General features: G+C 44.8%; 1 long non-coding RNA gene across 1 annotated transcript; it reads left to right on the top strand.

Moving 5' to 3' along the window:
- LOC106506824 lies at positions 6,594-26,389 on the top strand. The gene is made up of 3 exons (XR_002340404.1): positions 6,594-7,025; positions 9,758-9,864; positions 25,290-26,389. It is a non-coding gene; the product is annotated as an uncharacterized LOC106506824 (long non-coding RNA).

Below are 27,042 nucleotides of genomic sequence, written 5' to 3'. Positions count from 1 at the left end.
AGGATGCTCTGCTCATTTTACTCTGGTTTTGAAATTGCTTATGGTGCTGCTTCAGTTTCTAAGGAATTGCAGCAAGAGCCCCTTATTTTCTCTGGAAGGCTGAGTGCCCAGGGCTGCACAAAGTACAGCCAAACAGAGGTGGGTTGTGTCATCAGCTCTTGTTACATGCTCACTGATGGAAATCCCCAGGGGAATGGGACATTGTCCCCAGCAACCCATTGTCCCATCTGGACTGGTAAGCATCAAAATAGCCTTGACGTTTCCACTGAGGCCTCCTAGAGCATTTTCATGTCTATTTCCATGTACCGTGGTTTCCTGACATCTGTTTTGCAAAACAGCTTCACAGAAGGAGACAGATTTCTTTGCCTCTGTGAAAGTGTGCTTCTTTGAATGCAGGGTTAAGTTTAAGGTACCAGTGTTCTTACAACGTGGACCGTTGCCACCTGGAGCTGATAAGGAGACTCAGGACACCACCCACATCTCCCTTTTTCTGAGGACCTGTTCCAGCTGCGCCTCAGGCTCTGCATGGTGAGGTGATGATCTCCCAGGTCAGCTTCCTGCTCTTCATTCTGGTGGGATGGGAGTTGCAGGTACGGTATCTGACGACATCTGGAAGGAGGAGGAGGATGGAGCCAGCTGTGAAGGGCTCACCTCTGCCTGTGCTCATCCCGGGCTGGGAAGTGCTCTGCGCAGGACTGTCCACGTTCACAGTCACAGATCCCCAGCCAACCTTCCAGTCACACGACTGACCCGCTCACTCCAGTGAGACGTCTAAGGTCTAGGCATCCAGCACATGTAATAATGTTTCTCATGACCGTGGAGTCAGAAGCCAGGGAGAGTCTGGGGCAGGAGAGCCGGACAGCTGTGCCCTTTGCTCTTGATCATGAATACAAAACTCAGATGCAAGTTTTTTTGTTTTTTGTTTTTTTTGTTTTTTGTCTTTTCTAGGGCCTCGCCAGTGGCATATGGAGGTTCCCAGGCTAGGGGTCTAATTGGAGCTGTAGCTGCCAGCCTACACAATGCCAGATCTGAGCCACATCTGCAACCTACACCACAGCTCACGGCAATGCCAGATCCTTAACCCACTGAGCAAGGCCAGGGATCGACCTCCCAACCTCATGGTTCCTAGTTGGATTCGTTCACCACTGCGCCACGACGGGAACTCCAGACTCAAGTATTTTTAAAAATTATCTTTTATCCTTCACCAGACCTGGCTGTACTCCTGGAGCACATAGCTGTTGACGGGGACTGGGAAAATGACAAAAGCCACTTAATAAAATATTGATCATTGCTGGAGTTCCTATTGTGGCTCAGCAGTTATGAACCCAACTAGTAACCCTGAGGATGGAGGTTCATTCGGTCCCTGGCCCCACTCAAAGGATCCAGCATTGCCTTGGGCTGTGCTGTAGGTCACAGACGTGGCTCAGATCTTGTGTTGCCGTGGCTGTGGTGTGGGCCGGCAACTGTAGCTCTGATTTGACCTCTAACCTAGGAATTTCCATATACCATGGGTGTGGCCCTAAAATAAAAAAAATTTTAGTTTTTTTTTTTTTTTTTTTTTTTTTTTTTTTTTTTTTTGTCTTTTGTTGTTGTTGCTATTTCTTGGGCCGCTCCCGCGGCATATGGAGGTTCCCAGGCTAGGGGTTGAATCCGAGCTGTAGCCACCAGCCTACAGCCAGAGCCACAGCAACGCGGGATCTGAGCCGCGTCTGCAAGCTACACCACAGCTCACGGCAACGCCGGATCGTTAACCCACTGAACAAGAGCAGGGACCGAACCCGCAACCTCATGGTTTCCAGTCGGATTCGTTAACCACTGCGCCACGACGGGAACTCCAAAAAAATTTTAAAAGACAAAAAAATATTAATCACTCTTGAAACCAGGAGATGAGAACACAGGTTCAGTAGACTATTCTGGTTTCATGTATGTTTAAGAACTTCGGCTGCACTGTAGAAAATTGACAGAGCACTGTAAACCAGCTATAATGGAAACAATAAAAATAATTATTAAAAATAAATAAATAAAAATGAGGTAAAAATAGAGTACCAAACAGCTCTGGAGGAGGAAGAGTTATGATCTGGGAGGGACTTGGGCTGCTCCTTTTTAGGTGCTGGTAATATTCTTTACCGGGGTCTTGAGTGTGTGTATGGTTTATTTTATTTTATTTTATTTTGAACTGGCATCCTCATGGATACTAGTCCGATTCATTTCTGCTGCATCACAACATAAACTTTAAAGACCTATAACAGAGTTCCCATTGTGGCATAGCGGAAGCGAATCCGACTAGGAACCATGAGGTTGCAGGTTTGGTCTCTGGCCTTGCTCCTCCAGACAGAGCTATTTGGTACCTGATCTTTACCTCATTTTTATTTTATTTTTTTAATAACGATTTTTATTTTTTCCATTATAGCTGGTTTACAGTGTTCTGTCAATTTTCTACTCTACAGCAAGGTGACCCAGTCACACATACACATATAGATTCTTTTTTCTCACATTATCATGCTTTACCTCATTTTAAAATGAGATAATCATTTCTTTATAATTCTACCTCTAATTGTGCATATCCCAAACAGCATAGTTGTTTTTTTGGTCTGTTTTTTGACTTGTATAAATGGAATCACACCATTTGTTATCATGCCTTTTTCTGCTTAATTTTGGTTTTAGGAGATCCTTCTCTTCCACTGCATGCCTACACCATGGTTCATCCAGACTGCTCTGGGTGGACATTGGCTGCTCCCAGTTTGAGGCTAATATGAACAGCAAGGCTGCTCTGACCCTTCTAGAATGCATCTCCCAGTGCACCTGTGCAGGTTTTCTCTAAGGTTTAAATGTGGGAGTGAAATTGAAATCACGGAAACACGTAGATCTTCAATCTTTTTAGTTAATGCCAACTTGTTTTTCAAAGGGGTGATACCATTTTACTCCCTACAAGCAGGGCATCCTTCCCCACTGTCTCCAGTGCTCTAGGATCACAGAAAATCAAATTTCTGCTGGGGGTTCCCCTTGTGGCTCGGTGGTAATGAACCCGAATATTTCCCACGAGGACTAAGGTTCCATCCCCGACCTTGCTCAGTGGGTTAAGGATCCGGCGTTGCTGTGAGCTGTGATGTAGGTCGAAGACGAGGTTTGCAACCAAGCCTAGGAACTTCCGTATGCTATGGGTGTGGCCCTAACAAGACAAAAAAATTTCTGCTGATTTGATGGGTGTGAAATGGTATCTCACTGTAGGTCTTAATTTGCATTTTCCTGTGTACCAATAAAATTGAGTACTTTTGGGGGGAAGGGCCTGCCTTCGGCTTACAGAAGTTCCCAGACCAGGGATCGAACCCCCACCTTAGCAGTGACAACACCAGAACCTTAATTGCTAGGCCACCAGGGAACTCCTAAAACTGAGTCCTTTTTAATTTATTTATTGAATAATCTCTTTAGATTTCCACTTTTATGAAATGCCTGTTTGTTTTTTACCTGTTTTTCTATTAAATTGTCTATTTATTTGCTTGAATTTTAGTTTTATGAGTATGTGTGCGTGTGTATGCATCTATCTATAGAGAGGGAGAAGTATATTCTAGATACTATTTCTTTATCAACTATGTGTATTGCAAATATCTCATTCTGACTTACTTCTATTCTTTTTTGTTGGCCACACCCAAAGCATATGGAAGTTCCTGGGCCAGGGATCAAATCTGAGCCACATATGCAGCCTATATCATAGCTGTGGCACTGCCAGACCCCCAAACCCACTGTGCCAGGCTGGGGATTGAACTGGCAATGCCACAGAGACAAGCTGGATCGTTAACCCACTGCGCTACAGGGGGAACTCACCGCCTTCATTTTTCATGGTCTCTTTGGATTGTTTGTTTTTGGCCATACCCAAGGCACATGGAAGTTGTTTGGCCAGGGATTGAGCCCAGCCGCAGCAGTCACCCAAGCCAGTGCAGTGACAAGGCTGGATCCTTAACCCACTGCACCACAAGACAGCTCCCTTTATGGTCTTTTGATGAATAGAGTTCTTAGTATAGTCAAATTTATCTTTCCATGTGTTTTTTGTTTGTTTGTTTGTTTTGAGAAACTTCTCTCCTGCAAGGTCATAAGAAATTCTCTGTAGGTGTCCAGAAGTTTCTCAGTTTTGCCTTTCACATTTAGGACTTTATCCACCTGAATTTTCTTCCCCTGTCCCCACCCTCACCCCCTTCCTTCACCCGGGATGGCTAGGAAGTTTTGGCACTTTTTTTTTTTTTTTTTTTTTTGTTGTTGTTGTTGTTGTTGTCTTTTTGCCTTTTCTAGGGCTGCTCCTGCGGCATATAGAGGTTCCCAGGCTAGACGTCTGATCGGAGCTGTAGCCACTGGCCTACACCAGAGCCACAGCAATGCGGGATCCGAGCCGCATCTGCAACCTACACCACAGCTCATGGCAACACCAGATCCTTAACCCACTGAGCAAGGCCAGGGATCGAACCTGCAACCTCAAGGTTCCTAGCCGGAGTCGTTAACCACTGTGCCACGACGGGAATGCCTAAACTACCTTCTCTTTATTACTATCACTTCATACAAAGTCTTTTTTTTTTTTTTTTTTTTTTTTTTTCTTCCTATTTACAGCCATACCTATGGCATATGGAAGTTCCCCAGCTAGGGATTGACTCGGAGCTACAGCTGAGGCCTCTGCCACAGCCACAGCATTACCAGATCCTGAGCCACATCTGCAACCTACACCACAGCTTGCTGCAACACCAGATCCTTAACCCACTGAACGAGGCCAAGTGGAACCTGCATCCTCACAGAGCTGAGCCACAACAGGAACTTCCAAAGACATTTTACTACCAAAACATGGGAAGAGCATATAGTCAGAGTAAAGGAGACTCTTTTAAATCAAATAACCCTTTGAGATGTACTCATTTAATTTGTCCATATTTTCTCAGTTTGTTGTAAGTCCTGTGCAAAGCTCTGCCCCTCGGCGTGTATTTATGGAGATGGTTGAAGGAACCCTGTTTTTTTTTTTTGGTTTTTTTGGTTTTTTTTTTTCACTTTGAAGGGCTGATGTTCTCCAAGTCTAACATCGCATAAATGTCCAGTGTGTCCAGAAGTGTCTTGGGCAGCCCCAAGGACATTCCTTTTTTTTTTTTTTTTTTTTTTGTCTTTTTGCCATTTCTTGGGCCGCTCCCGCGGCATATGGCGGTTCCCAGGCTAGGGGTCCAATCGGAGCTGTAGTCACCGGCCTACGCCAGAGCCACAGCAACTCGGGATCTGAGCCTCGTCTGCAAACTAAACCACAGCTCACGGCAACGCCAGATCCTTAACCCACTGAGCAAGGGCAGGGATCGAACCCACAACCTCATGGTTTCTAGTCAGATTCGTTAACCACTGCGCCACAACGGGAACTCCAACCCCAAGGGCTTTTAACACTGCCGCAGAGACTCACACTGGCCTCAGAGACCCCAGATTTGCCCATTTTTGGCTACTTGCACTGGGAAGTCACTCTTACAACTAACCCAAGTCCCTCATGCTGCATTTTAAACCTCACCTTTTTTCTGTCAAGTATTTGAGTGCCTACTGTGTACACACACAGTACATGCCACATATATAGCAAGGCTCCCCTTGCTGGGCAGTTACCACAGAGAGTTAAGAGGCCAAGTGAAGGGTCAGCCCTGGTGTGTTTGAGCACAGCATGGTGGCCAGCCATTTTTTTGCGTTTTTTTTTTTTTTTTTTCTTTTTTTTTTTTGCCTTTTCTAGGGCTGCTCCCGCAGCATACAGAGGTTCCCAGACTAGGGGTCTAATTGGAGCTGTAGCTGCCGGCCTATGCCAGAGCCACAGCAACGCCAGATCTGAGCCGCATCTGCCACCCATACCACAGCCACAGCAACTGGGGATCCGAGCTGCATCTGCGACCTACACCACAGCTCAGGGCAACACCAGATCCCCAACCCACTGAGCGAGGCCAGGGATCGAACCCATAACCTCATGGTTCCTAGTCAGATTCGTGTCCACTGTGCCATGACGGGAACTCCAACAATTTTTTTTTTGTCTTTTTAAATAATATTCAATAATTGTAATTGAGCCAGCCATTTTCTAATAGAGATGAGTAAATGTCTCTTCCTATGAAGGCTGAGTGATAGTTTTAGGAGCACAGTGGGGTTAGGGGAAGGGGCTGTAAGATAGAAAGGGCTTCAGGACCTAGGGGAACAGCATAGGCAAAGACTCGGAAGCAGCACCTGTTCTTGGGTGTGGCCGAAACCTAAACGGCAAGAGAGATGGGTAGGAGGGGAGGCTGGTGGTTAAGGCAGGCCAGGAAGAGAGAGCCCTTCCCAGCCTGGCGTGGGGGCAGGGGGTGGACTCAATTTCAAAGGCCAGGGGAAAACCTTGAAAGACTCCCCAAGGGCAAGAGGCAGGTTGGGTGTTGCATTTAAGAAAGTTCAGGGGAGTTCCTGTCGTGGCGCAGCGGAAACAAATCTGGACCCATGAGGGCGCGGGTTTGATCCCTGGCCTTGCTCGGTGGGTTAAGGATCCGCCATTGCTATGAGCTGTGGGGTAGGTCACAGATGCAACTTGCATCCTGAGTGACTGTGGCTGTGGCGTAGGCCGGTGGATACAGCTCCAATTTGACCCCTAGTCTGGGAACCTCCATATGCCTCAGGTATGACCCTTAAAAGACCAAAAAAAAAAAAAAAGAAAAAAAGGAAAGTTCCTCTTGGGTTGGCACCACTGAATTTGCAAAAAGCCCTTAGCTATAAAATCAGTGACATTTCCCTGAACTCAACAACCACTTCCCTCCCTTTCCTCAATGGCCCAATCCCTCAGCTTTCTACCTACTTTAAATCCCATTCTCCCCAAACAATAGGCCCCAGAGCAAAAAAATGACACAGCCCCTTGGTCAAAACCAGTCGCGCTGAGAATGTGGTGTTTTCCTTTGATTTCCCCAGCAGTTAGCCTAGCAGGGCTTGCAAATCAAGAGCAGCTCTAAAGTGACCATGGGCGGTGCCAAGAGAGCATGGAGGACACTGCAGCATCTGCCTGAATCATTTCGGCAAAGGTAAGACCCAAGAGACCTGTGCCAACACCACCGTGTTGATATGCTTAAACTTTCGTGTCGTTTACAAACAGGAAGTACTTGGTGTCTTCAAAAGTCTGTCTGCGGTTAATATCTGGACTTTAATTTATAGTCAATCCATTCAATTTTTATTATGATAAATTTTACCAGATGAACCATGTGCTCTGAGGAATGGTTAGCCCGAAGTAGGACAGTAAAAAAAAAAATCCACCTGTCCCCTGGCTCTGCCCCAGAAAACAGTCCCTCAGCGGCACTTCCTAGAAGCCACAGAGGCAGAAGTAACTCTGCACCGTCCTTGGCTGCAGCAATCCTGAATCGGTTCTTTGTGCAAGATCATCCAGAGCCTCAGTGCCCTCAATAGATCATTCACTCCCACTAACTGCCTTCGAAATGGAAATTCCCAGGTGAAGTGTTTTTTTTGTTTTGTTTTTTTGGTCTTTTGCCTTTTCTAGGGCTGCTCCTGCGGCATATGGAGGCTCCCAGGCTAGGGGTCTAATCGGAGCTGTAGCTGCCAGCCCATGCCACAGCCACAGCAACACAGGATCCCAGCCGCGTCTGCAACCTACACCACAGCTCACGGCAACACCAGATCCTTAACCCACTGAGCAAGGCCAGGGATCGAACCCGCAACCTCATGGTTCCTAGTCGTATTAGTTAGCCACTGAGCCACGATGGGAACTCCCCAGGTGAAATTTTAACAGATGAAGATAAATGAGTATTTTTTGCATGTCACCACCCACTTTATGGTCTTTTTTTTTTTTTTTTTTTGTCTTTTTAGGGCTGCACCGAGGCATATGGAGGTTCCCAGCCCAGGATCTCGAATTGGAGCTACATCACAGCCACAGCAATGCAGGATCCAAACCGTGTCTGCAACCTACACCACACCACTCACGGCAACACTGGATCCTTAACTGAGCGAGGCCAGAGATTGAACCGTGTCCTCATGGAAGCTAGTTGGGTTCGTTAACTGCTGAGCCAATACAGGAACTCCTATGGTCATCTTTTTTAAAAGCCACAAGGCCAGCAGGATTGAAATTTTAAAATCTTAACAGAGGCTCTAACTTTAAAAGTTTGTTTTTCCCGTAATGATAGATCCTTTATTCTGTGTGCCATTAATGTCACTCCTTGGAGCATCTGGGCTTAACGGATCCTTAGAACTGTTTGTTCTCAGCCCTCCTTGGAAATGAAGGATACTGGTCACTACTCCTCTGGGTGGAAAACATGGTTTTTGTTTCACTTTAAGTTAGCAGGTTAAATTCTGTGACTCTTCTCCTTGAAGACCGGGTTGTGTTTTCAATGTTGCTATCACTCTTAGGGCATATGCGGAATGGTTCTGGGAGCCATGTCTCAGTTCATAAAAGCCTGCATGTTGGAGAGCCAGGTTAAGCACCGAAGTGTGGTAGAAGGTACTAGAGAACAGAAATGCTCTTCACAACACACGGAAAAATGCGGTAACTAACATCCTGAAAGCTAAAAACATAGCTCCATGGGAATTCCTGTTGTGGCTTAGGGGGTTAAGAACCCAACACAGTGTCTCTGAGGATTCGGGTTCGATCCCTGGCCTTGCTCTGGCACTGCCACAAGCTGCAGCATAGGTCAAAGATGCAGCTCGGATCCAGTGTTGCTGTGGCTGTAGGGTCAGCCTGCAGCTGCAGCTTCAATTTGACCCCTAGCCTGGGAACGTCCACATGCAGCAGATTCAGCCTTAAAAAGTAAAAGACAAAAATAAAAAATAAAAACATAGCTCCCCTCTGTGCAGCCCCAGCAAGAGCGAGTGAAAATTCTGTCACAAAACCACTAACTGTGGGTAAGGCGCTGGTCGGGGTTCAGGAGACAAGAGGGAACCTACTTTAAAATCTGACATAAAGAGAAGTTCCCATTCTGGCACAATGGCATCGACCGTGTCTCTGCAGCATCAGGATGCAGGTTTGATCCCTGGCCTGGCCCTGGGTTAAAGGATCCGGCATTGCCACAGCTATGGCATAGGTCATAACTCCGGCTGGGATTTGATCCCTGGCCTGGGAACTCCATATGCCATGCGGCAGCCAAAAAAAGAAAAAAAGAATTTGATATAAAGAAAATGATGAGCGTCTTAAGAGGTCCAGTGAAGTGCCATGAGAGTCATTTCAGCTGGGGCAATCACAGAAGACTTCCTGGAGGAGGCAGCATTCACATGACTCCTTGAGTGAAACCGGTTAGATTATAAGTAGAGACAGTAAAGAGCAGATTTTTTTTCAGTCTGCCCTAGGGGTGCCTAGGGTCTGTGATACAAGAGAGGAACAGGTCAGTGAGTCCAGGCCCAGCAAGAGGGGCGGAGCGATGATACAGGGGGAAGAGGGAAGGGAACAGTCCCTGGGGATGCTTAAGCCAGAGGAACCTGAGAAGTATACAAGCCACGGGAGATGGCTCTTGCTGAGAACACAAGGATTAAGGAAAAGAGAGTGAGGAGGGGGAGAATCCCTAGTGGCAGGAATAGGAAGGAAAAGAAGTAGCTGTAAGGGGTTATCTTATGTTGGAGGACGTGGCTGTCTCTCCAGCAGTACAAGTATGAAATCTTTGCTCTGAGTAAGCTGGGAAGTGTTGGCAAGTGCATGCTTTATAGCAGCTTCACAGAACAAATCATTTTGAGAAGAAACATCAAGTTGTTTTCTTGCGGGACTAAAGTTGCTTTATCCACTTTCAAGCATAGTATTGATTAAAATCAACTATTTCAGGAGTTGTCTTGTGGTGCAGTGGGACCTGTCATTGCTACTAAGACGGCTCAGATCACTGCAGAAGCACAGGTTCCATTCTTGGGCCCCGGGATTTCCACATGCCTCAGGTATGGCAAAAAAACCCCAAACGACTATGTCACTTGATCTAGATGGTTACATAGGCATATACATAGTTAAAATCACATTGTCCACGTAAAATACATATTTTAAGGATCCGGTATTGCCACAGCTGCGGCAGAGGTTGGGTCGCAACTGCAGCTTGGATCTGATCCCTGGCCCAGGAACTCCATATGCCGCAGGGCAGGGGAGGGGGCCAAAACAAAAAACAAAAACAAAACCCAGAACAGCATGTTATGATGCATTTTTGCTTATTGTCCACCTTCCGCCATGGAACGTGAGGAGGGATTTCTTTCTGATGTATTCCCTGCTGTGTGGTCAGAGACTAGAACAGTGCCTGGGACACTGCAACTACTCAGTAAACAGGATGCATGCATAGACGGGCCGTTTTCTGTTTTGTGACTTGGGGACAAGGAAGAAGGTTTATGTAACTGGAAGGGGAAGGGTCACAATCCGTGGGCTGATCAAAGGAGGATAAAGCAAGCGGTGTGGACTCTCCAGGTCTGGGGAGGGGCTGACAGAAACGAACAGCAGAATTGGGTATAAAAGGAAAGTGCGACGTTTCTATGCACGCTCACCCTCAATCTGTCTGCCCCTCAGTTAGCTTTGAAGACATGCTTGCTTTTACCTTTTTTTTTGCTGCCCCACGGCATATAACGTTCCCAGGCCAGGGATCCGATCCAGGCACAATTATGACCTACCCTGTAGCAACACCAGCTCCTCAACCCTCTGTGCCAAGGCTGGGGATCGACCCTGCGTCCCAGCGCTCCAGAGACACCACTGATCCTGTTGGACCACAATAGGAACTCCTACCATTTTTAATTCTTTATAAATTAACAACTGAAAAGATTCAAAGGAATTGTTATCCAATGTGTCAGGTACGCAGAATAACCATAAAATGAACACGCTGCCACCCAGTTTCTCATCCCTCTCAGCTGCGGGGAGACAGGAAGGAGCGAGGAGATGCCGGGGAGGCACGGGGGCTCCTCAGGGCTCCTCCCTCAGGCTCCCAGTGGCTTCCTCGGTTTCCCTCCTTTCCTAGGAGAGGATTTCTGTGCAGAGAACCCCGAAGCCTGAAGGCAGAATGCAGTCCTGGAGTGCTGAGCCACCTTCTGCGAGTTAAAGCCGTCTCTGGGCCTCTGTTCTGAATCAAGGAGGTGCATTGGTGGTTTTCAAATCTTCTCTTAGAGGGGAGACTGCTCCAACAAACTTCTGGATAAAGAAGCCGTGAGGCTGCTCAGACCTAAGAGGACGCCTCCTCCGTCTGCACGTGACTTTTATTCCCTCCTTGCTCAGGTCCCCACAATACCGCACTTCCTGCTCTGTGTGGGGTTCCCACATTCCAGTGGAATTCCTTTTTTTTTTTTTTTTTGAGTGTGTTTGAATGTTAAGCTAACACTTATTTCACTGATTTAAACAAGATGCACTTTATTTTATTTTATTTTATTTTATTTTATTTTATTTTATTTTTTGTCCTTTTAGGGCTGCACCCACAGCATATGGAGGTTCCCAGGCTAAGCGTCCAATCAGAGCTGTAGCCACCAGCCTACACCACAGCCACAACCATGCCAAGGATCAAACCCTCAACCTCATGGATGCTAGTCGGGTTCCTTAACTGCTGAGCCATGATGGGAACTCCTTGACCAGGCTTCTTAAAAGTGCATCTTGGGACTTCCCGTCGTGGCGCAGTGGAAATCCCACAAGAAACCATGAAGTTTCGGGTTCGATCCCTGGCCTTGCTCAGTGGGTTAAGGATCCGGCGTTGCCATGAGCTGTGGTGTAGTTTACAGACGCAGCTCGGATCCTGCGTTGCTGTGGCTCTGGTGTAGGCCAGTGGCTACAGCTCCGATTAGACCCCTAGCCTGGGAATCTCCAAATGCCGCGGGAGCGGCCCTAGAAAAGGCAAAAAGACCAAAAAGAAAAAGAAAAAAAAAAAAAAGGCAGCACGGTCAAAACACAGGCATGAATATTGTCATGAGCCTGTACCTTCATCAGGAGAGCATCTAACTCAACATAAATGGACCTAATCCCCCCCAAGCCTGATGAAGCCTGATGGGCTTTCCACTCCTAAGAGTTACCATCAAGAAAATCATCCAAAAGAAAGAAAAAAAAAATCCATGTATGGGGAGTTCTTTTTCATGGTGTTTTTCATTATAATGAACAACCGACAGAGAAGGATTGAATTACCATGTTTTCAGGGTCATATTAACAAGTACGATGCTCACTGTCACATATGACAGCGACGAGAACCATCACTGTGGAGACCGGGTGACGTGGAAAAGAGGAAAATGCAGAATAGGGACGCAGGAGGGGGGAGGCCGGCTTGCTTCCCTGTGCTGCCTCTTCCTCCTTCCTGTGTCTTCTCTCAGGTTTGCCCCCGTAGCTGTGTGTGATAAGATGGAAAAGTGAGTTGATTTATGGGTTCAAAATCCTCCGGTCATTTTCTGCTTCTGAGCCATGGACTGGCTTGGGAGAGAGCACACTGCGTGGGACTCCTGGGACTAAGGGCCTCTTCTCCCCCATTGGGCTCTGAACTCATTTCCATCACCATCCTTCCTGCGAGGGGGTAACTCTCTGGTTTGGTAATGAACCCTGAGGACAGGGAGGCTGGCACGTGGTAGGCCCTTGATTTATCTTATGACGTGAACAAAACCTTCCTCTCCTGCCTCTGTGGGTGTCCCTTATCAAGACAACACCATGTGACGCCCTGAAACAGCCACAGGAACTGAGAGAGCAAAAGAGAGCCGTGCTTTCAACTATTTCTGTCTTATGAAGTGCTTGGCAAAACTGTAGATGGATCTTTAGTGCCACGAAAAGTAGGCCAAGGGTAAGGAAAACTCGCCATACTCCGGAGACTTCAGCTGACCAGATGAAGTCTGATCCAGAATAAACAGTTCTCATCTGGAAATCTAGCAGTGCCAGAAAGGGCTGTCCGGGGACAAAAGCCCACGATGCTGATCTGCAGAATTATGTAACCTTTTAGGAAAGAGGGAAGACGTGCCATCGCGTGGGGGTGCCTGGGCAGGGCCACACGTGAGCAAACGACTCTTCTCAAGCCAAAGAAGACTTCGTTCCGGAAGAGAAACTGGCCCTTCCCATGAACTCGACCAAACTCTGTGTTCTCTATGCTCACCCAGCATCCGAAGCCCAAAACAAAGTCTGTGATCAAATCCCTCCAATAGAAATAACTTTCAAAGGGTTCCTTCCAGTCGTGGCTCCGTGGTAACGAACCCAACTAGGATCCACGAGGACATGGGTTCGATGGTTAAGGATCCAGCATTGCCGTGAGCTGAGGTGTAGGTTGCAGATGTGGCTCCAATTGGACCCCTAGCCTGGGAACTTATGTATGCCGAAGGTACGGCCCTAAAAAGACAAAAACAAAACAAAACAAAAAAAGAAATAACTTTCAAGTAGAGATGTGGGTAGCATTGCCTATGAAGGAACTGGTTTGAAATGAAACCAACGCTTAGCTGTTATGAGCAGCTGTTGTCACCGCTGTGGTGTGGGTTCGATCCCTGGCCTGGGAACTTCTGCATGCCACGGGTGTGGCCAAAAAATGCCAGTCAAAAAACACAGCTCAGTGATTGCCCTTGTGTGAGGTAGCTAGAGTAATCAGACTTAGAGAGACTGACATTAGAAGGGTGGCTTCGGAGGCAGGGGGAGGGAGGAATGGGGAGTCAGTGTTCAGTGGGTATACAGTTTCAGATTTGCAAGATAAAAGGAGGTCTGGGGATGGCTGGTGGTGATGGCTGCATAACAGTTTGAATGTACTTCTTGCCACTGAACTGTATATTTAAAAATACTTGAGATGGTACATTTTATCTGTATTTCACCACAATTTACTTAAATGCAGGAGAGTTCCCATCATGGTGCAGCGGAAACGAATCCGACTAGGAACCATGAGGTTGCGGGTTCGATGCCTAGCCTTGATCAGTGAGTTAAAGATCTGGCATTGCCATGAGCCATGGTGTAGATCGCAGATGCGGCTCAGATCTGGTGTTGCTGTGGCTCTGGCGTAGGCCGGCAGTGGTAGCTCCGATTAGACCCCTGGCCTGGGAACCTCCATATGCCATGGGTGTGGCCCTAAAAAGGACAAAAAGACAAAATAAATAAATAAATAAATGCAGGCTTGATTCCACAGAGCCTTTGCTTAAGAATGGAAAAAACTTCCTAATTTTTGGTCTTCTATTTTTCCTGGGGGCTCTATACAAGATGTTTTTGGTAAATAGAGGACTCTGTTACATCCTGTTAAAAGAAAAAAGAAATATGTACTTCTTAACGTATAGGAGTCCCCCTGATTAATCATAAGAACGTTGTTCTTGCCGAAGCACCCAGAGTGAACCTAGTCCTCATGCCTGGAATGATCAGGGCTGTGCAGGTCTAGCTCCTTACCACCCCTCAGCCATCAAGTGCAAGTTCATCTTTCTATTCCACTTGTTCATCCAATAGTAACAGTTGTTACTGCCATATTGAACAAGGGGTATGTGCTGGAAAATGTGCTGAACAACTTTAACATGGGTAAGGTAAAGTTAACAATCCTCTTAGTAGAAATTATCATCCCGGAGTTCCCGTCGTGGCGCAGTGGTTAACGGATCCGACTAGGAACCATGAGGTTGCGGGTTCGGTCCCTGCCCTTGCTCAGTGGGTTAACGGTCCGGCGTTGCCGTGAGCTGTGGTGTAGGTTACAGACGCGGCTCGGATCCCGCGTTGCTGTGGCTCTGGCGTAGGCCGGTGGCTACAGCTCCGATTCAACCCCTAGCCTGGGAACCTCCATATGCCGCGGAAGCGGCCCAAGAAATAGCAACAACAACAACAACAACAAAAGACAAAAGACAAAAAAAAAAAAAAAAAAAAAAAAAAATTTATCATCCCCAGTTTTTGGAGGAAATACCTGAACCAAGGTAAAACTCAAATTCGCATCCTGTATAACCTACCACACTCAAAAAGACCATTGAACGATGCAGCTGGAAAAGGCATTGGGGATCCTCAAGTTCAATCTCCTTGTTGTTTACTGTCCTTTATTATGCAAATTATCAAATATATATAAAAGTACTTGGAAGAGTATGATAAACTACTCAGCTTCAGCAATCATCAACTTAGTCAATGTTTTATTGTTGTTGTTGTTGTTTTTGCTTTTTAGGGCCACACCCATGGTGTACAGAGGTTCCCAGGCTAGGGATCTAATCGGAGCTCAGCCACCGGCCTACACTGCAGCCACAGCAATGCCAGGTCCGGGCTCTGTCTGTGACCTACACCACAGCTCACGGCAAAGCTAGATCCTTAGCCCACTGAGCAAGGCCAGGGATTGCATCCGTGTCCTCATGGATGCTAGTCAGATTCGTTTCCACTGCGCCCTGACAGGAACTCCAACTTACAGCCAATCTTGTCTCATCTTTACCCTCACTTATTTTCCTCCACTCCATAGAATATTTTTGCACTATTATTTGTTAAAGTTTTTATTTGGGGAGTTCCCGTCGTGGCGCAGTGGTTAACGAATCTGACTAGGAACCATGAGGTTGCGGGTTCGGTCCCTGCCCTTGCTCAGTGGGTTAACGATCCGGCGTTGCCATGAGCTGTGGTGTAGGTTGCAGACGTGGCTCGGATCCCGCGTTGCTGTGGCTCTGGCGTAGGCCGGTGGCTACAGCTCCGATTCAACCCCTAGCCTGGGAACCTCCATATGCCGCAGGAGCGGCCCAAGAAATAGCAACAACAACAACAACAACAACAACAAAAAGAAAAAAGACAAAAGACAAAAAAAAAAAAAAGTTTTTATTTGGAAATAATTTCAAGTATACACATAAATTACAAAAATGAAAATAGTAAAAAAAAAAAAAAACCAAACACACATTACCCTTTACCTTTATCTATTATTAATATTTATTCCATTTGGGGTTCCCATTGTGGCACAGTGAAAACAAATCCAACTAGTAACCATGAAGATGCAGGTTTAATCCCTGCCCTTGATCAGTGGGTTAAGGATCCGGCGTTGCGGTGAGCTGTGGTGTAGGTCGCAGGTGTGGCTCAGATCCTGTGTTGCTATGGCTGTGTCATAGACCTGCACCTGTAGCTCCGTTTCGACTCCTAGCCTGGGAACTTCCATATGCCATGGGTACAGCCCTAAAAAAGCAAGTGTTGGAGTTCCCATCGTGGCGCAGTGGTTAACGAATCTGACTAGGAACTATGAGGTTGCGGGTTCGATCCCTGGCCTTGCTCAGTGGGTTAAGGATCTGGCGTTGCCGTGAGCTGTGGTGTAGGTTGCAGATGCGGCTCAGATCCCTTGTTGCTGTGACTCTGGTGTAGGCTGGTGGCTGCAGCTCCAATTCGACCCCTAGCCTGGGAACATCCATATGCTGCTGGAGCAGCCCTAGAAAAGGCAAAAAGACCAAAAAGAAAAAGAAAAAAAGACCAAAAAAAAGCAAGTATTTATCCCATTTGTTTTATTTGTAGGTTCTCTTTCTCTCACCCTTCCTTTCCCCCAACACTTTTTTTTTCTGAACCATTCGAGGGTAACTTAAATACATCATGGCCCTTTACCCTTAAATACTTCATTGTGTATTTCCTGAGAATAAGGATGTTTTCTGGAGTTCCCATCGTGGCGCAGCGGAAACGAATCTGACTAGGAATCCTGAGGTTGTGGGTTCGATCCCTGGCTTTGCTCAGTGGGATAAGGATCTGGCCTTGCTGTGAGCTGTGGTGTAGGTTGCAGATGCGGCTCGGATCTGGTGTTGCTGTGGCTTCGGTATAGGCCAGCAGCTGTAGCTCCGATTAGACCCCTAGTCTGGGAACCTCCATATGCCATGGGTGCAGCTCTAAAAAGGCAAAGAAAAGGATGTTTTCTTACGTACCATAGTAAGATTATGAACCTCAGTCAGTTGAATATTGACTCAATAACTTTGTCCACTCTAACATTCGTATTCCAGTTTTGTCAGTTGTGTTCTTTAGCGTGTTTCTTTTCCCTCTGGTACAGGCTCCAGTTGCATTTAGTTGACAGTCTTTTTTGATCAGGAACATTTCCAGAACTTTTTTCTTTTATAACATTGACATTTGGGGAAAATAAATTCTTTTTCTTTTTTTTCTTTTAGGGTCACGTCTGCGGCATTTGGAATCTCCCAGGCTAGGAGTCAAATCAGAGCTGCAGTTGCCAGCCTACACCACAGCAACAGCAACACCAAATCCAAGCTGCCTCTTTGACCTACATCTCAGCTTGCAGCAATGCTGAATCCTTAACCCACTGATCGAGGTCGGGGATTGAACCTGCTTTCTCATGGATACTAGTCCAATTTTAACCTCTTGAGCCACAACCGGAACTCCTTAAATCTCCAAAACTTTTTTTTTTTTTTTTTTTGTCTTTTTTTATGGCCGCACCTGTGGCATATGGAAGTTCCCAGGCTAGGGGTCCAATCAGAGCTATGGCTGTCAGCCTACACCACAGCCATAGCAATGCCAGATCCGAGCTGCATATGTGACCTACACCACAGCTCACGGCAATGCTGGATCCTTAACCCACTGAGCAAGGCCAGGGATCGAACCGAAATCCTCATGGACACTAGTCAGATTCATTTCCACTGTGGGACAATGGGAACTCCCAACATCGGGTCCTTAATCCACTGAGTGAGGCCAGGGATTGAACCTATGTTCTCATGAATACTAGTCAGATTCATTTCTGCCGAGCGACACAGGAACTCCTAAAGCTCCAGCTCTGAAGGGAGACTAAGCAAAGAATTTGTGGACATGTGTTAAGATCATCACAGCACCCCTTGATGATTCTTGCCTGACTTAATCCTTAGTCAAAATAATGATTTCCCAACTATCCTGTATTATTATTATTTTGTCTTTTTAGGGCCAAACCCACAGCATATGGAGGTTCCCAGGCTAGGGGTTGAAGAGCTACAGCTGCCAGCCTACACCACGGCCACAGGCACACTGGATCCGAGATGCATCTCCAGGCTACACCACAGCTCATGGCAATGCTGGATCCTTAACCCACTGACCGAGGCCAGGGATCAAACCTGCGTCATCATGGATCCTAGTCAGGATCGTTAACCACTGAGCCACAATGGGAACCCTTGTATTATTTTTAAAACAAATTTCAGCATCATATTTCACCTGCAAAAATTTTTTTTTTACTGCACCCGAGGCATGCAAGATTTCCCGAAATTTCAAACCCGTGCCATAGAAGTAACCAGAGCCACAGCAGTGACAACACCATATCCTTAACACACTGAGCCACCAGGGAACTCCTAAAAAATAATTTTCATGTAACAAACTGACCATATTATCAAGTAGCAGGTCAGGTCAGTATTTAAATTTCCTTTTTTTTTTTTTAAGGGCCAAACCCCCAGCATATGGAAATTCACACACTAGCGGTCAAATTGGAGACGTAGCCACCAGCCTATGTCACAGCCACCGCAACGCCAGATCTGAGCTGCCTCTGCAACCTACACCACACCTCTTGGCAACGCCAGACCCTTAACCCACTGGAGGGAGGACAGGAATCAAACCTGCATCCTCGTGAATTCTAGTTGGGTTCATAACATGCTGAGCCACAACAGGAACTCCTGGAAATGTTATTTTAAGACTACCATCCAGAGGCTAGGATGCTCACTATCGTAGGAGTGGTAACTGTTTCCAGGCCTATTCAATAGAAAGAAGGAGGAAATATGTTTTTTAAGATAAAACGTATTGAACTTCCCCTGGCGGCTCAGCAGTAACAAACCTGACTAGTATCCAGGAGGATGAGGTTTGATCCTGGCCTTGCTCAGTGGGTTGAGGATCTGGAGTTGCCATGAGCTGTGGTGTAGGTCGCAGACACGGCTTGGATCCTTTGTGGCTGTGGCTGTGGCTGTGGCTGGCAGCTGTAGCTCTGATTTGGCCCCTAGCCTGGGAACCTCCGTATGTCACAGCCCTAAAAAGCCAAAAAAAAAAAAAAAAAGATAAAATGTATTGCAGGTTTATTTAGATACTCGCTGCAAACCCAGAGTTTTTATTTATCCTCTTCTGTGTGTGTGTATACACACACACATATATATACACACAAATTACTATATATATATATATATATATGTGCATAAATATATTGTCTTGAGTGCCTCACCCACAGCTTATGGGTCCTTAACCCACTTAGTGAGGCCAGGGATTGAACCTGCATCCTTATGGATGCTAGTCAAATTCATTTCCTCTGAGCCACAACGGGAACACCTTTTTTTTTTTCTTTTTTGTCTTTTTAGGGCCCCACAATTGGCATAGGGAAGTTCCCAGGCTAGGGGTCGAATCAAAGCTGTAGCTCCCAGCCACAGCCACAGCCAGAGCAACACCAGGTCCAAGCCTCATCTGCAACCTACACCACAGCTCAAGGCAATGTCATATCCTTAACCCAGTGAGCGAAGCCAGGGATTGAACCTGCATCCTCTGGATACTGATTGGATTTGTTACCCCTGACCCACAATGGGAATTCCTCCTCTTCTATTTTTCCTTTCTCCTGGAAAGGCAATCCCAGTTCTAACAAGATTCTAGTAATAAAAGTTTAGATTATTTATTCACTTGCTTTAACCCACAGTATATACACAACAGTCTCAGAATGCTAATACCAATACTACCACTAAAACAAAGTTTTTTTTCTTTCTTCCTTAGGGTTTTTTTCCACTAAGGGGACAGGGATACACAAATTACTGTTTTAAGTTGATGAAAAGTCCCTTTTTTGTTGGGTTATGCCACCCCCTGTATACAAATTTAGATTCTCCAGATTCATCCTAAAATTTTACAATTGAATTTTTTTTTTTTTTCTTTTTAGGGCCACACCTGCAGCACATGGAAGTTCCCAGGATAGTGGCTGAATCAGAGCTACAACTGCCAGACACAGCCACAGCAATGCAGGATCTGAGCTCTATTTGCAACCTACATCACAGCTCATGGCAATACCAGATCCTTTAGCCCACTGAGCGAGGCCAGGGATTGAACCTGCATCCTCATGGACACTAGTCAGATTCATTTCCTCTGTGCCACAACAGGAACTCCCTGAATTTTGCTTTATAATTATGTAAAATATTTACACAGTTTCAGATTTAAAAAACAAGGTGCATTCAAAGGAGATTTTATTATTCTCCACCATTCGGTTCCTTTCTTCTCTCTCTCTCTCGTTAAGCATTGAAAAATGTTAATAATTGGAGTTTTGGGTGGCTCAGCTGCTTAAGTATCTGGCTCAGGGCATTGCTGTGGCTCACCATTGCTGCTGTGGCTCAGGTTCCACCCCTGGCCTAGGAACTTCCGTATGCCATGGGTGCGGACAGAATAAATAGTTAATTTTTTAAAAATAAAAATAAAAATGTTTATAATTTCTTTCTACTTTAAACACATAAGCAAATATTATAAACATATATTTTACTGTACACACACACTTTTCTCCACTTTGCCCTTTAATGAAATATTCTGGAGATCTACTAAATGGGTCTGATATTATTTAACCAATCCTGATTTAACCAAGGACTGATGGACATTTGGGTTGTTTTCTGGTCTTTTTGCTAGTACAAATACTATGATAAGAGATGAAAGCCTTGTTCATACATTAAAAAAATTATTTTTTAATTAAAACAATTTTTTTTTTTTTTTTTGGTCTTTTCAGGGTTACACCCCTGGCACACGGAAGTTCCTAGGCTAGGGGTCAAATCAGAGCTGCAGCTGCCGGCCTACACCACTGCCACAGCAAGGCAGGATCCAAGCTGTGTCTGCAACCTACACCACAGCTCACAGCAACAGCAGATCCTGTTGAGCGAGGCCAGGGATTGAACTCAAAACCTCATAGATACTAGTCGGTTTCGTTACCGCTGAGTCACAGTGGGAACTCCTAAAAAGTATTTTTGGAGTTCCCACTGTGGCTCAGCAAGTTAAGTACCTGACCTTGCCACTGCAGTGGCTCAGGATCGATCCCTAGCCTGGGACTTCCACATGCTGCAAGTGGGGCCAAAAAATATATATATTTTTGCCAGTTTATCTTTGGGAGAGGACCCCTAGATATAGGATTGCTGGTCAAAAGGATTACTACTTTAACCAGTATTGCCCAAATCTCCAACAACTACCATAATAATTTGCAGGACTATCAGCAATGTACGAGCAGACTGTTTCTCCAACGGTACGTCCAATTTTTGAATTTTTGCCAATTTAATACATGAGATATAGTATCTCAGTTTTGGTTTTACTGTGTGTTTCTCTTAGTATGAATTAGATAAGCATGTTTTTATATGGGTTTATTGTTCACCTTACTAGCTCAACTTCTTAGAGTTTTTGATCTTTTTATTTGGAAAATCTCTTTAAAAATATTAGAGATACTAGGAACTTTTTTTTCCTGTTTTGTCACTTGTCTTTTTATTGCCCATGGTGTCTTGCTCTATAAAAGTTTTGTTTTTTTGTTTTTTGGGTTTTTTGTTTTTTGTTTTTTGTTTTTTTTAGCTTTTTAGGGCCACACCCATGATATACAGAGTTTCCCAGGCTAGGGGTCTAAGCAGAGCTACAGCTGCCAGCCTACGCCACAGCCACAGCCACGCCAGATCTGAGCCACGTCTGCGACCTACACCACAGCTCATAGCAAAGCCAGATCCTTAACCCCACTGAGCGAGGCCAGGGATTGAACCCGCAATCTCATGGTTCCTAGTGGGATTTATTTCTGCTGTGCCACAATGGGAACTCCAAGTTTTTTTTTTTTTTTTGTATTTTGTTTTATTGCTTCTGGAATTTGAGCTAGTATCAGGAAAGTGTTCCCTATTCCCTAATTATAGAGAAATTAATCTATGTTTCTTCTAGTGCTTCTATAAATATGTATATTTTGTGTATGAAAAATTATTCAAGCACCCTTTGTTGAAAAGACTATCTTTCCCTGTTGAACCACCAGGCATTTTTGTCAAAAAAAGAAAAAAAAAAAAAAAAGACCCTAGACATGAGAATCTGTTTCTGGATTCTATTGTAAAGCACTTACCTATGGGCTTATGCAGTACCACATTATCTCTATCAGAGTAAAAATTAGAGGGGTTCGCCCTGTGGTGCAATCTGGCATCCGTGGCATTTCTGCAGCACCATGATGCAGGTTTGATCCCTGGCCCAGCACAGTGGGTTAAAGGATCTGGTGCAGTTCGCTGGCTCAGATCTGATCCCTGGCCCAGGAACTTCCACATGCCATAGGGCATCCAAATAAGAGAGAAAAAAAAAAAAAAAAAAAAAAAAGCGAGAAAAACAGTAAAAATGTGAAATTTATTGACGTAAATCTCCCAACTTTGTTCTTTTTATAAAAACGGTTTTGTCTCTGGTGGGTTCTGCGGCACATGGAAGTTCCCAGGCCAGGGATGGAAACTGAGCCAGAGATGTGACCTACACCACAGCTGCAGCAACGCCAGGTCCTTAACTACTGCGTTGTACTTGCACCTCCACAGAGACAAACCAGATCATTAACCCACTGTGCCATAGCAGGAAATCTTCCTTCGCTTTTCTATATAAAATTTAAATTCAACGCATCAATTTCTATGAAAAAGGATATTAGCATTTTGATAGAGGTTGCATGGACTATATGGATCAATTTGGGGAGAATTGTCATCTTGACAAAAATTTATTTTTCCAAACTTTTAAACACGATCTATCATCTCCATTTCTTTAGTTTTTTTGGTTTGTTTATTTGTTTTTTGTCTTTTTGCCTTTTCTAGGGCTACTCCCGTGGCCTATGGAGTTTCCCAGGCTAGAGGTCTAATCGGAGCTGCAGCTGCCGGCCTCACCAGAGCCACAGCAACGCAGGATCCGAGCCGTGTCTGCGACCTACATCACAGCTCATGGCAACACTGGATCCTTAACCCACTGAGCAAGGCCAGGGATTGAACTGCCCTCATGGTTCCTAGTCGGATTCCTTAACCACTGAGCCACGACGGGAACTCCTCTTTAGGGCTTTTTTATTCTCTCTCAGTAACATTGTATATTTAGTTATCAGAGTACAGGTCCTGCACATCTTTTGTTAAATTTCTTCCTAAGTATTTTTGTTGTTAATGAATTTTTATGGTTGATAATACAAAAAATACAACTACTGTATTTTTATATATTTCTCTTGTGTCCTGTGACCTTGCTAAGTTATCAGGTTCTAAGAGATTTTTTTATCTTTTAAAACTCTAATATATATATATTTTCTTTTTGTTGCCTTATTTGCCCTGAGTAGTACAATTTCAAATAGAAGTGATGAAAGCAGGCAATCTTGTCTGATTCCTGATTGTAGGGGGAAAGTTTTCAGTCTTTTACCATTAATATATTAGCTGTGGGTTTTTCATAGATGTTCTATATTAGGTTGAGGAAATTTCCTTCTTGATTTGCAGCTTTTATCACAAATGGTCCTTGAATTTTTGTCAAATCATTTTTCTGTGTCTATTGAAATGATCATGTTATTTTCCTCCTTTTTTCGGTTAATATGGTATATTATGTTAAACCCACAGGCTTTCCACTGTGGCTCAGTGGGTTACAAACCCAACTGGTATCCCTGAGGATGTGGGTTCGATTCCTGGCCTTGTTCAGTGGGTTAAGGATCTGGTGTTGCTGTGAGCTGTGGTGTAGGTCGCAGATGTGGCTCGGATCTGGTGTTGCTGTGGCTGTGGTATAAGCTGGCAGCTGCAGCTCCGATTTGACCCTTAGCCTGGGAATTTCCATATGCTGCATGTGCAGCCTTAAAAAGCAAATAACAAAAACAAAAAAAGCCCATTCGGTCAAATCCTTTTATATTGTTGGATAGGTTTTTTCTTTTTTTTTCTGTCTTTTTAGGACCACACCCACAGCATATGGAGGTTCCCTGGCTAGGGGGTGAATCAGAGCTACAGCTGCTGGTCTACACCACAGCCACAGCAGTACCAGATATGAGCCGAGTCTGGGACCTACACCAAGCTCACAGAAATATCGGATGCTTAACCCACTGAGCGGGGCCAGGGAGCGAACCTATATCCTCATGATACTAGTCAGTTTCGTTTCCGCTGAGCCACGACAGGAAGGAAAGTTTGTGTTTTTAATGCCAGCCCATTTGATGTTAATTTGCTGACACATCCTTCTTCTAGGAGTTCCCATAGTTGTGCATCAGAAACAAATCCAACTAGGAACCATGAGGTTGTGGGTTCAATCCCTGGCCTCGCTCAGTGGGTTAAGGATCTGGCATTGCTGTGAGCTGTGGTGTAGGTTGCAGACAAGGCTTGGATCCTGCATTGCTTTGGCTGTGGTATAGGCCAGCAGCTGTAGCTCAGATTCAACTCCTAGCCTGGGAACCTCCATATGCTGCGGGTGCGGCAGTGAAAAGCAAAAACAAAACAAAACAAAACAAAACATACATATATATATATATATATATATATATCCTTTTTCCATAGTGTCATAAATACTCCATTGTGAATGACTTCAATTCCAAAATAGTGGTGTGGTCTGAATGATTCTATTGTAATTAAAATTCCCCTTGTGACCCATGAACACCTTTATATGGGTTTCATTGTGTTCCTTCTATGTGCCAGGCATTATTAGATGTAGAGGGTACAGAAATAGACAAAAGCCCTTGCCCTCACAGCAGTGGAGACAATATGTATAAGGTAATTGACCGTTAGGCAACATGGAATACAATTCAGATGTAAATAAAAGGAACTCAAGGCAGTAGAATGTTTTTTTAAAAGCCTCTTGGAGGAAGTTACATGAAGTGTATAATTTAGGCCAGTAAAGTAAGCAGAGACCAGAATCTAAAGGCCTTGTAAATCAGAAAGGAACTTGGATTTTCTTCTAAGCACAATAAAAGTTCTAAGCCAAGGCATAAAATTAAATTTGTTTTAAAAAGCTAAGTCGATGGCTTTGTGGAGAAAGTGTGAGCAAAGGATTGCAAGAGAGAGCATTTGGGGGGAAATGAGAATGGGTGTGGGTTTGGGGGGTCATGAAATGTTCTGCAATTGTGTGACACAAAGAGCACTGAATTGTACGGTGTGTGACTTAAAGGTCAATAAAGCTTTTGTATAAAGAGGTTCAGGAAATTCAATTCTCCAGGTGAGAGACGATCAGGGCTCTAGATTCATGTGCTGGTTCAAGGGGTATGTGAGAGCCTCAAGGCCTGGAGGCTGACAGACTACTGAGCTGAGGTAGAGGCAAGAGTCCAACTTGCATAATCTGGCTTAAGCAACAAGATGGACGACGGTGCCATTACTGATAGAACGAGAACCAGAAGATGTCAGCTAGGGGTAGGGGGAATCTTAACACGTGGTGAATTTGTGATAAACTTGAGACATTGACGTTATAAACTATTGGTGTTCCCCTCAAATTCGTAAGTTGAAATCCAATCCCAACATGATGGTATTGGGTGAGGTCATGAGGTCATGAGGTGGAATGCTCATGACCTCGTGACAGGCCAGAGAACTTACTACGTCTTTTTCTGCCACAGGAGGATAAAACAAAGTTGGCACTCTGCAACCCAGAAGAGGGCCCGCATCAGAACCTGACCATGTTGGCACCCTGATCTTGAACTTCCAGCCTCCAGAACCGTGAGACATTTCTGCTGTTTCTAAGCAACCTATGGGTACTTTGTCATAGCAGCCTGTGCTAAGACAGTATCCACATCTGGTTCTCAGGTGAAGGTGTGAACAGTATTGTTGAGGGAACATGTGAATAAAAGACCAAGATTTCAGAGATGGTTAGAGGTAAAGTCAGTGACTCTAAGGTTCTAGATGTAGAACGAAAACCAGAGGAGCATAATGTCACAAATCCCGTTTGGAGTCTTCCAAATAAAGTGTTTAGCAATATACAATACTATTATTGTCAAATAAGACAGAGTATCTTCTGTGCTTAAAAAAAAAAAACAGCAACAAATTTCAAGTTTGGTGAATAGTGGCAGAAACTAGTTTCACTTGAGTTCAGTGGTAAAAGTGAGATGTGGTTCATCAAGAAACAATTCAGACAAGGAACTGGGTTTGTGAAGAAGGGGTTGCGGGAAAGATTTTTAAGAATTTTGTTTTGGAAGGAGTTTCCTGGTGGCTCAGCAGGTTAAGGTTCCATGTTGTCACCACTGTGGCACAGGTTTGGTCATGTTTAAAGAAAGGCATGGATCCAATTAGAGAAGCTGAGATAGTGGAGGAATGAGAAGGCTACGTTAAGAATCTGCTGGGGAGGACTGCTTAAGATTTAAGGTTCGGGTAGGGTCCAGGAATCTGTATTTAAGTTTCCCATGTGACTCTTGGTGCTCAAGCAAGTTTGGGAGCTGGGAGAATCACAGAGCAAAACATTGTAGAAAGGTTGGAAAGGCTAGTATCTCTAACACAGATCTTTCATGCTTTGATTCTCTAAGCAGGAGAGGAAAAACTTATAATGGATATAGGTACAGACAGATGTGATAATGGATAGTTCAGAAGTAATCTGCTCACAGCAATTGGGGAATGGATGAGTTTATAGGACTGGAGGTTTCAAATTGTTTTGAAGAATGAAGGACAGGTTGCTAATGTTGAGAAACTGGTTGAGGATGGTGACCTCAAGTTATCTAAGGGCATCAACCTGTGCATTACGCAGTTTTCCGTAGCAGTTGCCAGCAACCCAACTGTAATTAGAAAAGGCAGAGGGAACTGAACTCATCTAAGATTCGGGTTTTGCCACACAGTTATAAAATAACTGATAACAAGGCAAAGGAGTTTAGGATATTGCCAAGAACGTCTTTATTTCTCTTTTACTTTAAAAGGATGGTTTTGCAGGGCATAGAATTCTACATTGGTAAGACTTTTACTCAAACACTTTTATTTTATTCCACTCTTGTCTGGTTTCTGAAGAGAAGTTGGATATATTTATCTTTATTCCTGTATACCTTCCCTCTGTAAGTATTTTTTTCCCTTGCTTCAAGATTTTTTTTAATCTCTGATTTTCTATAATTTGAAAATAACATGCCTAGGTATAATTTGGACTGCATTCAATAAGCAGTAGGAGGCAGTTAAGGTTTGTAAACATGATCAACAAAATGCTCTAGGAAGACTGGTCATCTAAAATCAAATCCTTGTATTTAGAAGAAGGTCTAAACCAATGGTTCTCAGTGGGACTGGACAAACGAATAGCCTGTAGTACTTTGAAGAAAGCAGAGATTATGGTTTACTTTGGAATCAAGCTCGGGCATCTTCCCAAGCTTTCCAAAGTGCACCAAGAGGACTGTCACATGC

Source organism: Sus scrofa, chromosome 18 (genome assembly GCF_000003025.6).
Source record: "Sus scrofa isolate TJ Tabasco breed Duroc chromosome 18, Sscrofa11.1, whole genome shotgun sequence".
In the NCBI taxonomy this organism is placed as follows: Eukaryota; Metazoa; Chordata; class Mammalia; order Artiodactyla; family Suidae; genus Sus; species Sus scrofa.
The sequence above is the reverse complement of the archived record's forward strand: the minus strand, read 5'-3'. Positions and strand labels throughout refer to the sequence as shown.